Raw genomic sequence first — 13,244 nt, 5'->3', positions numbered from 1 at the left:
CCCAGAATAAGCAATATGTGATAGCACAACAAAGTGGCTATAATCAAGAGTAAGTTAGGGTATACTTTCAAATAATTGAAAGAGTGGAATTGAGATGTTCCTAACACAAATGATAAATGCCTGAGGCTGTAGATACCCAAACACCCTGATTTGATTAATTCACATTGTATGCCTATATCAAAACATCACATATACCCTTTAAAAGTATGCAAGTGGTAGGTACACATAATAACTTTAAAAAATACATTATAAAATTTTTCTATATTAAATTTTCTTTTTGTCCTAAAATCAAGGCTGTGCACAGCTAATAATTTAATGTAAATAAAAAATCAACTCCAAGTGACCATTCAGAGTTGTGCTGAACACTTTGCTCTTTATTGCCCTTACATCTAAGTCAGTTTTACTATCGTGTTTTTTTCCTTCTCTTAAGCATGAAATCTTACCCATAAGGCAACTGTAGTTTCTTGGTAATTATATTAGTTGTAGTCTGTAAAACAGTAATTATCTTAAGTATCTCCCAACTAATGATCCCTACATGTTCAGAAAATTACATCGTTATAGAGATATTTTTCTTTGATGTTCAGTTTAAATGAGAAAATGCTTTGGGTGTAAACCTAAGTCTGCATACTTTATTTTAGCATTTTAGAATAATGTAGATTTAAGCACTTATGCTAACCTAACACTTGATTTCTTTCTTTTCTTTTTTTTTTTTTTGAGGCAAGAGTCTCATTTTGTCACTCTCAGTATAGTGCCATGGCTTCATAGCTTACAACAACCTCAAACTCTTGGGCTCAAGCAATTCTCTTGCCTGAGTGCCTGGGACTGCAGGTGCTCGCCACAACACCTGGCTATTTTTAGAGATGGGGTCTGGCTGTGGCTTAGGTTGGTTTTGAACTTGTGAGCTCAAGCAATCCACCTGCCTCAGCCTGTCAGAGTGCTAGGATTATAGGTGCGAGCCACTGCTCCTGAGCTATAAACACTTGATCTCTTAATAAGGAAGGGTAGTATAATCACTCAAGGGACTGTAACAAACTGGTTAACACTGAAGGTGGTCAATATAAGTAACTAGGTCTGCTATACTGATAATGTACATGTAGTATATATCCAGTCTGTGAAAATTAGGTCAACTTAAGGAGATAGACGGTCAATGTAAGGATGTGGTTAACTATGGAGGTTCTACTATATTTTTAGGCAGACCTGCTTCCTTTTAAAAAAAAGTCTAGATCATTTCTTCTTAGTCTTTATAACACCTGTGATATTTCAGTTATTATTAAACATTTTATTTAAAAGGAATTTCATTTTTTCATATAAAAAGTATATGCACATGGCTTGGCGCCTGTGGCTCAAGCGGCTAAGGCGCCAGCCACATACACCTAAGGTGGCGGGTTCGAATCCCCAGCCCGGGCCCACCAAACAACAATGATGGCTGCAACCAAAAAATGGCCAGGCGTTGTGGCGGGCGCCTGTGGTCCCAGCTACTTGGGAGGCTGAGGCAGGAGACTCACTTGAGCCCAGGACTTGGAGGTTGCTGTGAGCGTGATGCCATGGCACTCTACCCAGGGGGAAAGCTTGAGGCTCCGTCTCAAAAGAAAAAAAAAAAGTATATGCACATTAACTGTGAAGGAAAAGTAAGTGTGTTGCTTTTTTTTAATTTCTTGATCTCATTAGTAAGTTTGTTACCTACAAGACAGATCTCAGTTCTGTTCAGGGAATGCACATAGAAATAGGAATAGATGTATATATCTCTGTGAATCAGTTAAATTTCTTGACATTTGATGAGCAGGTGACTTTGTATAATGGAAAACACTGGAGCCAGGAGTCATGGATCTGCCTCTGGCTTTCCCAGTCACTGGTTATGTGGTTGTGGGCAAATAAGCTGAGTCCTTATGGTTCTGAATGTTTAAGAAAGAAACCACGCAGTCACACTTAAGGGATCTGTCCATATAGTTCATTCTGTGTGTGTTTTTGTATAAAACTGAGAGGATTTAAGAGAGAATGCATAAACATCTCTTATATTTTTTAATTCCTTCATGCAATAATCACTTAGTAAATTTTTTAGTGTTCTTTCTAAAGAGTGAAATATTTAATCTGCTTTTAAAAATTCATGAGGTTTCTGAAAAGCCTAGTTTTCTCAGAACTATAAATGAAGAGGTTTATATTGCATGTAAAGTGGTGAGTATGAGGTGAAATTATACCACTGTAATATCCACACGGTCAGCAGCGGGTGAGGAGGCCAGGTTTGCTGTTAATGTTCTGCAGACATTGATGTTATTAATTGTTTTTAATGAAATAGATAACTGTTAATGATTTTGGATTCTCACCAGAACCAAAAAACTAACTGAGGGAGTGAATTATTTATTTAGATTTTCTAAAAAGTGAGCTCACTATTAAGACGCTTCCGAAAGGCTCAGAAATAAAATGTAGATTTTTTTTTTCCAGTTAGTATGGTAGACAATGTAAAAAGTTAGCTTGTAGTTCCAAATTTATTTCACCATTTAAATTTTTATATTTGAAGGCAGGACTACCTTAAATTTGGTTACTTAAGCAATTGCACTGACAGCTAAAATTATAAAGATTTAAAAGTTGGTATTTGTGTCTTTTTAATCTTTGTAAGTCTAGGAAGAAAGCCTTGGAATTTAAAGATCATTAATAGAATACCTCATTTCAATGTCTTTCCATCTGTTTGAATGATATTACTTGAAAGTCTTGTTCTAAATAATAAACATTCTTTGAAATTGAAAATACAGTAAGAACCTCCATAATTGACTGTCTCCCTACATTGGCATCCTCCTTAAGTTGATCTAAGTTTCATAGACTAGACATGTGCCAAATGGATATGTCAATACAGTATGTTGACCACCTCTATATGTTGACCAGTTTGTTATAGTCTTTTGAGTGATCAACTTACAGAGGTTCTATTGTATATATGATTTACAGTGTTATGTCTGTATTATGAATTATCTTTAGAAACTGTTCAAGTGGATGGCGACAGTGTGTGTGAATTGTGTTGGTTTAGTGTGAAGAATACATACACTCACACTAACATGAAACTTAATGTATGGAACTCATTTAACCAGGTATAATTTTGAACCCATCATTCTTTCTTATTTCTTTTGCTGTTATGTAAGTTTACATTGGAAAACATGATGATTAGAAAGAAGGATATAATCACCCATAGATAATCTGATAATGTTTAAGCAAAAAGTATGCTTCATCTTTAAAATAGGAGTGATTGTAACTTGTACCTTATAGGATCATTGTGAGGATCTATAGTTTATGTGGGTATCTAGCCATTTTTTCTTTCTCTGCTGTATGTTGGAGGAATGAGTTGTCTTAGGCAACCTAATACACAAACCCAAGGAAGCTAATTAGAAAAAAAGAAAAGTTGTATGCATATTTTTTGTGATAGCCAACACCACAGATAAGCCAAAAATATCCTCACAAAATCAGCATGCAGCCCATGGGCTGCAGGTTGGACACTCGTAATTTAGAACACCACATATACAATAGTAACAGCTTGATGTTAGGTAAGGTACCTTTACAGTAGACTGATGAGCATAGTTTATAATTGATGAAAAACTATAAACAATCTGAGGGTACAGTTAGTTATTAATAGTACATTTATTTAAGGAGAAATAAGTTGCCGTGAAAAATGATGTAGAGATATACTTACTGAGATGGATAGAAGCCTAATATTTATGGGTAATGAAAAAAGCACTATGAAGAGTCTGATCCCTTTTTGTAAAAAAACAAAATACCTAAAAGTTTTAATAAACTGCTAAAGGCCAAGTGTAGACTAACCTGAGACTACAAAATTTCTGTAAGCAGTCCTGAAGGAAGAAGAGAGCTCATGTTCAATCACCGCAGAATGCAGGGGATGCTTATGAGATGGATTAGGGGCAAAGTGGGAGAGAAACTTTAAGTGCAGGCCTAGAGGAGGAGAGCAGCTTCCCCTGTGGGAAAGGTACCAAGCCTGTATTCTTCTCCCCTATAGAACAAAGACTAAGGATCCTTGGATAGAAAACCCTCCCTAGGGAAGGGCATAGATAAAAACCACCCCTTTGGGGCAGAGGCAGGAAACTTCTATGAGATCTCCTATCACTAGAGAAAGCCTTGTCCTGGATATCCAGGGACAAAGGACCTACCAGTGAGAGGGGCTGAACAGAATAACGAAATATGCCTCCCTACCATTAGACTATCAGGCACTGATAAACAAATGTCAGAAGTGTGGGCATAAGTCAATAACATAAAGAGAGACTTTCTCTGAGGCCTGGGCTCTAAACAGAAGCCTAGAACTGATCTGGAAAAGAGCATTGAAAAAGAAAACATTCCAGGTAGCTCCTGTGGCTCAGTGGGTAGGGTGCTGGCCCCATATACTGAGGGCGGTGGGTTCAAATCTAGGCCTGGCCAAACTGAAACAAAAATATAGCCAGGCCTTGTGGCAGGCACCTGTAGTCCCAGCTACTTGAGAGGCTGAGGCAAGAGAATCGCCTAAACCCAGGAGTTGGAGGTTGCTGTGAGCTGTATGACACCACGGCACTCTACCGAGGGCGATAAAATGAGACTCTGTCTCTACCAAAAAAAAAAAGAAAACATTCAACAAAACCAGTTTCCACCCTAAACACAAGGTACTGCCAGTTACCTTTTGATCCAATGTTGTGCTGAGGGTAACCATAGCTGAGGGTGACTATATTGACTTACCCTCACATGCTAAATTCCTAACAGAAGAGACGTGCCCATTCTCAGGCATATATATCATATATCTCAGTCTTTCTCTGCCTATACAAGTAGAGAAAAACCAAAAATTGAGGTAATAAGAAAATGAGAAATACACAAACATACCATTGGGATACAAAATAATCAATAGAACCAGACTCAGGTACAATGTAGATGTCAGCCTATCAGACCAGGCTCAAGTGAAAAGATAGAAAACATGCACTAACAGATGGAGCATATCAGCAGAATTGGAAGCTGTAAGAAAGAATCAAATGGAAATGCCAGTAATAAAAAATTTGGTACCAGAGTTAACAAATGCCATTAGTAGATTCACCAGTAGATGCCATGAAGTTGAGAAAAAAGAATCAGTGAACTGAGGATAATTCACTAGAAATTACCCAAACTTACCCACAGAAAGAAAAATAATGGAAAAAAGCCCCAAACAACATCCAAGTGGTGTGGGGTAATTTCAAATGTTCTAATACTTAAATGTTGAATCCCAGAAAGAAAAAAATAAAAGTGGTGGGAATAAGAGCAGGATAGAGGGACATGAAAAATACATTTTTAGAGTTAGAAATAATTAAACCATAGATAGCTTCAGGAATCTCAGAGGCACTAGGTAGAATAAATATCCAAAAAGCACAAACATACACACATATAATCAGGATAACTAAAATTTAAGCTACTGAAAAACAAAGATAAATAGGAAATGGTCAAGGCAGCCAGAGGAAAAAAGACACAGGAGATACATAAGAGCTAAGTTAAGAGTTACAGCAGACTTCTTATCCAAAATTATGTAAGTCTGAAGACAATGGAGTGGTAGTTTTAAAGTGCTAAGAGGTCAATGGAACAAAATATTTTTCAAAAATAAAAAAATTAAAACTTTGAGACAAAAACTGAGAGAATTCATTACCAACTTACCTCCTTTACAAGAAACATAAAGGAATTTCTCCATGTTGAAGCAATGCCAGACAGGAACTTGGGTGTACACAAAGAATTAGGAGTGCTGGAAATGGAACAAATGAAGGGAAATATAAAATAAATTTTATTATTTTGAATTTCTCTAAAAGATTATTGACTGTTTAATAAAATAGTAACCATGTACTATAAATTTATAGCATCCCTAAAAATAAAATTCATGGTAGCCCAAAAAGAAATCAGGATGGACGGCACCTGTGGCTCAAAGGAGTAAGGTGCCAGTCCCATATGCTGGAGGTGACAGGTTTAAACCTAGCCCCGGCCAAAAACCACAAAAAAAAAAAAAAAAAGAAATTTGAGGTTCTTATATGACATATGAAATGGTATAATGTTACTTGAAGGTACACTGTGACTGACGATATATATTATAAATCCTAGGGCAGTTACTGAAAAGCTTAGAAAGTATAAACAAAAAGTCCATAGTACAGATAGCATCATAAAAATATTCCAAGAAACAAAGAACAAATGAGCAGATGGAAAAAAATAGAACTGGCAATATAGTAAATTTTAATACAATTAGGTCAAAAATTACATGAAAATTATGAAATGTAAATAGTCTAATTGTAAACACAAATTGAAAGAAAGATTATCAGTTTGCTAAAAATATGGGTTAGAAAGGAAGAAATAAAATCGTTTCCCTTGGCAGAGAGCATGACTTTACACAGAAAATGTTTTAATAAAAAAATGGGGAAAAGATAGTATTTAAAATGAAATAAAAAACAAAGGACTGTTGGAAATGTTCCACCATAAAGGACCCTAAGGAAACAATACAAGTAAATATCTGCTGTAGTTAGGTCCTGGGAAAAAGTGTGGTAAAGTCGATGACTAGATCACCTAAACAAAATAAGGTGAGAATCTAAAGAAAAACATTTTATCAATATACAATTTTGAGGGTGACTATTGCACTGATGATAATGTAACAGAATTCCTTAGTCTTAGGAAATACCGAAGTATTTAGAGGTAGGAGGGCCATGATGTATATAATTTACTCTCAAATGAAAAACAATTACATAGAGGAAGAGAATCTAAGTACAGATGGTAAAGCAAATGTAGATAGAATATCATAGACAAATTTGGATATTCTCTGTACTATTTTTGTTTTTGTAACTCCTTGTAAATTTGAAAATATTCACCCCCTCAAAAAAAAAAGTTTTCAGAGTCTTCAAAAATAGCAGAAGAGGGCCATTACACTTGAAGTTAGAAAACACATTTCTCAGATGTGTTTGTTAGTAAGCAGCGTAAGGGATGAGGTGTGAAGTATGTTTTCTTCCATGGCAAAGAGCAGGTTTGCTTACTGCTTGCTGTAAAGCAATGCTTTCCCCAAGTTCAGTGTCTCTCCCTTGTAATGCAGCCTGCTGTGTGTGCGGCCATCTATCCTGGTCCTGTCTATTGTACTCACATGAAGTGGCACAAACTTATTGATGATCATGCTCCTTGCTGTGCTATGAGTAATCAAATCCTTTTTCTCTGACCTAGGAGTCTCATGTCTTTTGGTAACACCATGAAAAAGTAGCTGGCTAACTTGTTAAATTGAAAGAGTAAAAGCAAATCCCACACCTGACGGTCTAGTCTTCTGAATATGTCCTCTTTGTTATTTCACCTGTTACCTCTTATACATTCACTATACAACTACCTTAGTAATTTTTGCCTTCCCAGATTCTTAGAAGAAATTATTTTTTTCTGCTCATTAGAGCTCTCTCCTTTGTTCCTTTACTCCATTTCTTTCTCTTTCATTCATTTCTTCTGTCTTTTCTCATTCTCTCCTTCCCTCTCTTACTTGAATGTAATCAGACCGAATGCAACAAACTTCTTAATACGCTGTGACAGCAGACACTGTTACATACACCTGTATGTACCCATGTAGAGCCAAGCATAGGATTCATTTATGCATTCCTGATTGATTTCTTATTATGAGCACTTGAAGTGTTCACAAACATATTTTTGAAAGCCCCATCAAAATTCTAACTTTATTTTAGGTTTGTGTATTGTTTTCATAGATTGAATATACTAGGTAGGACTGTAGAATTTTTGAGAGTTGAAAAGCATTTTAGTGATCATTCAGAGTAAAACCCCTCCCATTCCTAAAGAGTATAGGTCATTGTTAGTGAAATCTATTATAACTAAGCAAGTAATTGCATCACTGTTCTTTTTGTTTTTTCTCACTGTGGTTCTAGTAATTACAGTTTTGTTGTACTTGTTTAAATTAAATTTTTTATTTTATGTACTGGTGTTATTAATTGAAGATCACAATTATAAAGTCATTTGGATTACCACTAAGTTACTTTACCCCTGTGTATTTTGTGGAACACTCTGGGCCAGGTTCGGCATTTTTGACACAGTAGTGTTCAAAAAGGTGATCCGGAATATCTAACCTTATGAGAATTATTCCTCTGCTTGTTAGGGTCTGACCTAGTAAGTTAGCATTAACACCTTTGTCTTGGCTACTTAGGCTGTATGCCACAGTGAGTAAGATCATTACTTGAGTTTGAGGCCCAGTTTGCGACTTGCTAGCAGCGTGACCTTGGTTGTGTTACTTAAACCAATCCATTTGTGCTCTGACTCCTCATTTGTAAACAGTAGTAGTTGTGTCTGTCTTATGGGTTACTGTGAGATTAAATGAATTGATGTATGTAAAGTGCTGAAAATAGTACCTGGCATAAAGTAAGTGATATATACTTTAATGTTATTATTTACTGAAAGATGACTAATAGGCCATGGTAGTTTTTATGTAACTTCTGAGCCTAATTACAAAGATTATTTATTTAGGTCATTAGCTTGAGGGGAGTTAATTTCACTCCTGCGTGTATATTTTTAAGTTTTCTTTTTCTTCTTGAAGCTTTTCCCTAAAGTGAGGAATTCTTTTTAACCAAGGCTTATCACCCTATGGTTTTCTTCTGCCCATTCTTCTTTGTATGTTTTGTACATATTCCATGGTTTTTGTGTGCATGTTACTTTTTAAAAACAATTTGATGTAACTATTCCTCTTTAAGTAAACATTCAGCTCTATGAGTCTGTGCTATGCAAATGAGGATATGTAAATATTTCAGATGTGCTCTTAGGGAATCTATGGCATATAACCTGATACTTGGTTATACATTTCCATTTTACCTACTTTTAACCAATATTCCTACATGATCCTATGCTAGATTATAGTTATTAAAAGTATAACTAGACCATATGAATACAAGTATGACCATACGTTGCTTTTAAGAATAAATGATCAGTCAGTAACGTGGTCTAAGTAAAATATTCTCTTTTTTAATTATGTAGTCCTCCTCGCCATCCTCATCACAGCCTCATTCTAGCCACTGCAGAACGAAGGCCTCATCATTGTGTCACCATGCATCCCTGCCCTGGGTCAAACGTAACCATGTAGGCCCTGCAAAAGCTACCAGTCCATCTCTCCGTCTTCGTCGCTGGCGACCCTTCTTACGCCTACCATCTTTGGGTCTCCATTCTGTTGTAAGTGTAGTCAATCTTCCATCTCTTCTTCCAGTGATGAGGGCAGTCCTTTTTTTTTTCCCCCTAACCATCTTCAGTCTTCAGAGTGCTTTCTCTTGGTTCACTCAACCATTAACTTTTTCTCCCCCAGTAAGATTGCAACATACCTCTATGTTTTGCAGTCTAGCCTTGACTTTCACCAGCGCCTTGGTGAACATTCATCTTTCCACTCCATCTCCTGCCAACATGAAGGTGCCTGCCTTTGATGAGTACCGATCAACATTCACGATAATGTTTAAGTTCCTGTTGTTAAAGTGAATTTGTTTTCTCTTACCCTTCAGCTTTCTGATTTCATTTAGTTGACTCAGGTCAACAAATATTGTGTACCTTCTGAGTTCTTTGCCATCTATTACTTTCTTTTTCTTTCTTTCTTTCTTTTTTTGTTTTTTTTTTTTTTATGTTTCTGAGCATGACTTTAGTCTCTTGGCATGCTCTGGGATCACTTTACTTACTCTAGCCTCAATCTAAATCCTTCATGGTGTAGGGTGTTTCATCTAAGCTATTTCATTCCCTGAGGTGGCTCAGGTACTTGGTTTTATCTTGATCTGATCTTCCCTGACTATTCAGTTTCTAAAGATCTTTTCCAAGTAGGTGGTGAAGATTCCCTCCTTGTGTATTGATGTAGGACTCCCACAAATGTTATGATTTCTCTTTTGTAGGGTAATATTATCTACAAATTATTAAAGTATATTCTTATAATCTTGCTAATTATCTTAAATGTTGAGGTTGGTAGAATTCTAATAATTCTTATAACTGAAATTGTAGATTTAAGCTCTTATCTTTCTAATGTTTTGAACTATTAAAGGTAATGTTTGGCAGAACTTACCTAAAGGTACAGTATTTAAGAGGTTTGGTATGTACAATAAATGGATAAGAAACTTTTCTTTATGTAAATGATCATGACTTTTGAAGCCAGGGCAGTGTGATTGCATATACAGTTAATGTCTAAAAACAACAAAGTCCATTTTCCTTCCCCATATTTCTCCTTCTAGAGCTGTAATCAAACTATGAAGTAGAGTCTTTCCTTAAACATTTGGTTCTACAGATTATCAGTGTGGTCACAAGTAGCCTTCCATTTGTGCTGAATATTAACAAAGGCGTCTTTCTCTCTCTATTTTCTTGTTTTTATTGGATCACAACATTCATTTGTCATTTTTCTTCATTCATTCATTTGATATGTGTTGCTTCCCTACTGTGTCACACAGTTTGGCACAATGAGAGATGCAAGGTGAATTAGATGACCAGAGTAAAATCCTTAAGCTTATAAATTCTGACTTGGGCACAATTGATTCAATTCTAAATATGAATAATTTTACTTATATTAAAAAATATTCTGAATATACATGAGCATGTCATAAAATTTGGCATTTCAGGTTTTCTATGTTTTTATAAAATGTTGATCTCTGTTTCATGTTAATTCCATTGCCTCATAGGTTTAAGTATTTTGTAGCGTAGTGGTGAAGAACATGGATTCTAGTACTGGATGGCTTAGGTCAGAATCCAGATTCCCTCACTAACTAGCTGTGAATTAATGAATTTCCTTTAAGCATGGTACTTAAAATCTCTGTGCCTCAGATATCTTGAGGATAAGGTGTATATAATCATACTATCTACTCTACTAGCTTTATAAACTCTTTGGCTATCCCTTATCTGAAATGCTTGAGACCAAAAGTGTTTTGGATTTTGGATTTTTATAGATTTAGGAATATTTGCATTATACTTACTGGTTGAGTATCCCAAACCCCAAACTCTGAAATCTGAAATGCTTCAGTGACTTTTCCTTTTAAACATTATGTTAGTGCTCAAAAAGTTTTGGATTTGGGAGCATTTCAGATTTAGATTTTTAGATTTGGGATGCTGAACCTGTATGATGTTTAATTGTTTAATGCATGTAAAGCATTTAGAACGGTGTCTGGTATATATTAAGTGCCATATAATTATACATTAAATTTAATCTGGATTTTTATAGTGTGAAATTTATATTTAGTATTAATTTTTCGCTAATTGATTTGTTATATTTTTAATTCTTTCAGATAACTAAGAAGTATTCTAAATTAGGAAATTAAAAAGTATGCATATATATAAGTCTAGGCAAAAATATTCAATTTATAGCTTCTGTTTTCTGCATTTTTTATAGTTATTTGTTGTTTTTTCTTGAAACAAAAGACTTGCTGGAATTTGCTTTTTATTTATTCTTCTTTTAGTGGAATATCTTTAAGCAGTTGGATAATTACAGATTTTAGATTCTTAGACTAATGAAAGTTGAATAAAGCTCATACCAGGCACTGAGGTTTTGTGGAAGGCTGAAAATTTTTGAGCTTTACTTATCTTTTAAAGTAGTTTGAAAGCTTTTCATAACCTCTTCAGAGTTTGTATTTTTAGTATGCACTTTTAGGTAAAAGCTGTGATGATGCACAATTTCAGGTCACTAGATTTGGTAATTGGTTGCATTTGTGATCATGTAGTATTATTATTGTAATACTTCATAAGATTTATATAGCACTTAACAGTTTACAAAGTATTTGCATATATCTCATTTAAACTTCAAAATGAATTTTAAAAAACTCAAGGCTTACATGTTCAGTTCTGTGACTCCTGTTGTATGTGTACAGGGTTGTATTTACTAGCAAAATGAGAAAAAATAGAAGCCATAAGATGCAAAATTCTTAAGAAGGGACGGTGTTAAAATAATTACCAACTCTAAAGATTTAAAATACTTGATATCCTATTTTAAAATTGTCTTAAAATGAGGAAACAACACCCTTTCCTAGTTGAATAATAAATTCTTTGTAGCATTTTTGTTATAGAACTGAATTTGCAAGATAGAATTGTCTAGGGTTAGCTTTGAAAAATTGGATTCTCCTGGTCATTGACAAAATTGGATTGAGTTATCACACTTTTTGATTTGCTGAGCAGGAAAATAAGAGAACTCATTATCACTATCTTTAAGTATTTGAAGAAATATTCAAGAGGGATTAGACTTTACAAGAGGAGGAAAATACAAGATTTGTTACTATATCTGCCTTAGTATGGGGTATAACTAACAGAGTTATCAAACAATGGAATAGACGGACTCAAAACGTTGTGGAGATTCCCTGCCTTTGGAGGGGCTACTACTAGATGGGACTGTGGTAGAAAGGGGGTCTAGTATTAGGGCAATCGTAGAACTAAATAACCTTGACTTGTACCAATTGTAGGACTAAATTGTCTGTTCTAGACTGAATTCAGAAGACCTACTTTGCCAGAACAATTTATATTGAATTTCTTCTGTTCATAATTTGAGGGAAATAGTATCTGAAGAATTAGATTTGATGAGTTAATTTATCTGTAAATTTTTTTTTAATTCTATAAATCCAAGATAGTAATGCTTATTTTGTACCTTTCAATATCTGTATCAGGAAACTTCATATTACAACTACTTGAAAATACATAATTACTTGAGGGTGAAAAGAGTATAATTTTATCAGTTAAAATACTATCTGTGTTATTGAAAGGATATTAAGTATTCTGAAATGTAATTTGATATATGCCTCTTGAAAATTTTTGCCTCTAAAATTTGCATTCTACATGTATTTAAATGGTGATTGTGTTTTATTTCAAACCATTTAGATTTGATTTATGGCTAACATATGTTAGTGTGAGTATACAGTTGCTGCATAGCCTATAAAATGATAATTAATGCAGTGGCATTGCATAAGTTATTTGTCTGAGAAATATAGATATTGCTTTATGCAGATTGAACTTGGTAAACTAAGAGAGCCTAGATCTAGTTTTAATTTCAAATTATTAAGAGTCAAAGCAAGACAAAAATTATAGGCTACAATTCATTGTACTTTAAATCTGTTCTTACTCTTCTTCCCCACTTTGAATTTTCTGGGATATATTCCTGTATCTATTCAATTTTAAACTTTTAAAATCTAGAATAAATAAAGGTGCTTATTTTAGTCTAAGGCTGTTTACCTTGAATTGTTCAAAGCAAAAGATTAAGTTCAGGTTATTAAAGGAAAAACTTTCTTGAAGTCTTAAAATTTAATTTGAAAGTGTTTTTT

The 13,244-nt window shown here is 34.6% G+C and overlaps 1 protein-coding gene across 1 annotated transcript in view; it reads left to right on the top strand.

Annotated features, from left to right (window-relative positions):
* UCHL3 (ubiquitin C-terminal hydrolase L3) overlaps window positions 1-13,244 on the top strand; it is a 56,541-nt gene that overhangs the window by 31,109 nt on the left and 12,188 nt on the right. The window lies entirely within an intron of this gene.

This window comes from Otolemur garnettii, unplaced genomic scaffold (assembly GCF_000181295.1).
Source record: "Otolemur garnettii isolate 467f Iridium unplaced genomic scaffold, OtoGar3 scaffold00036, whole genome shotgun sequence".
NCBI lineage: Eukaryota > Metazoa > Chordata > Mammalia > Primates > Galagidae > Otolemur > Otolemur garnettii.
Note: the sequence above shows the minus strand (reverse complement) of the source record. Positions and strands in the feature narration are given on the sequence as shown.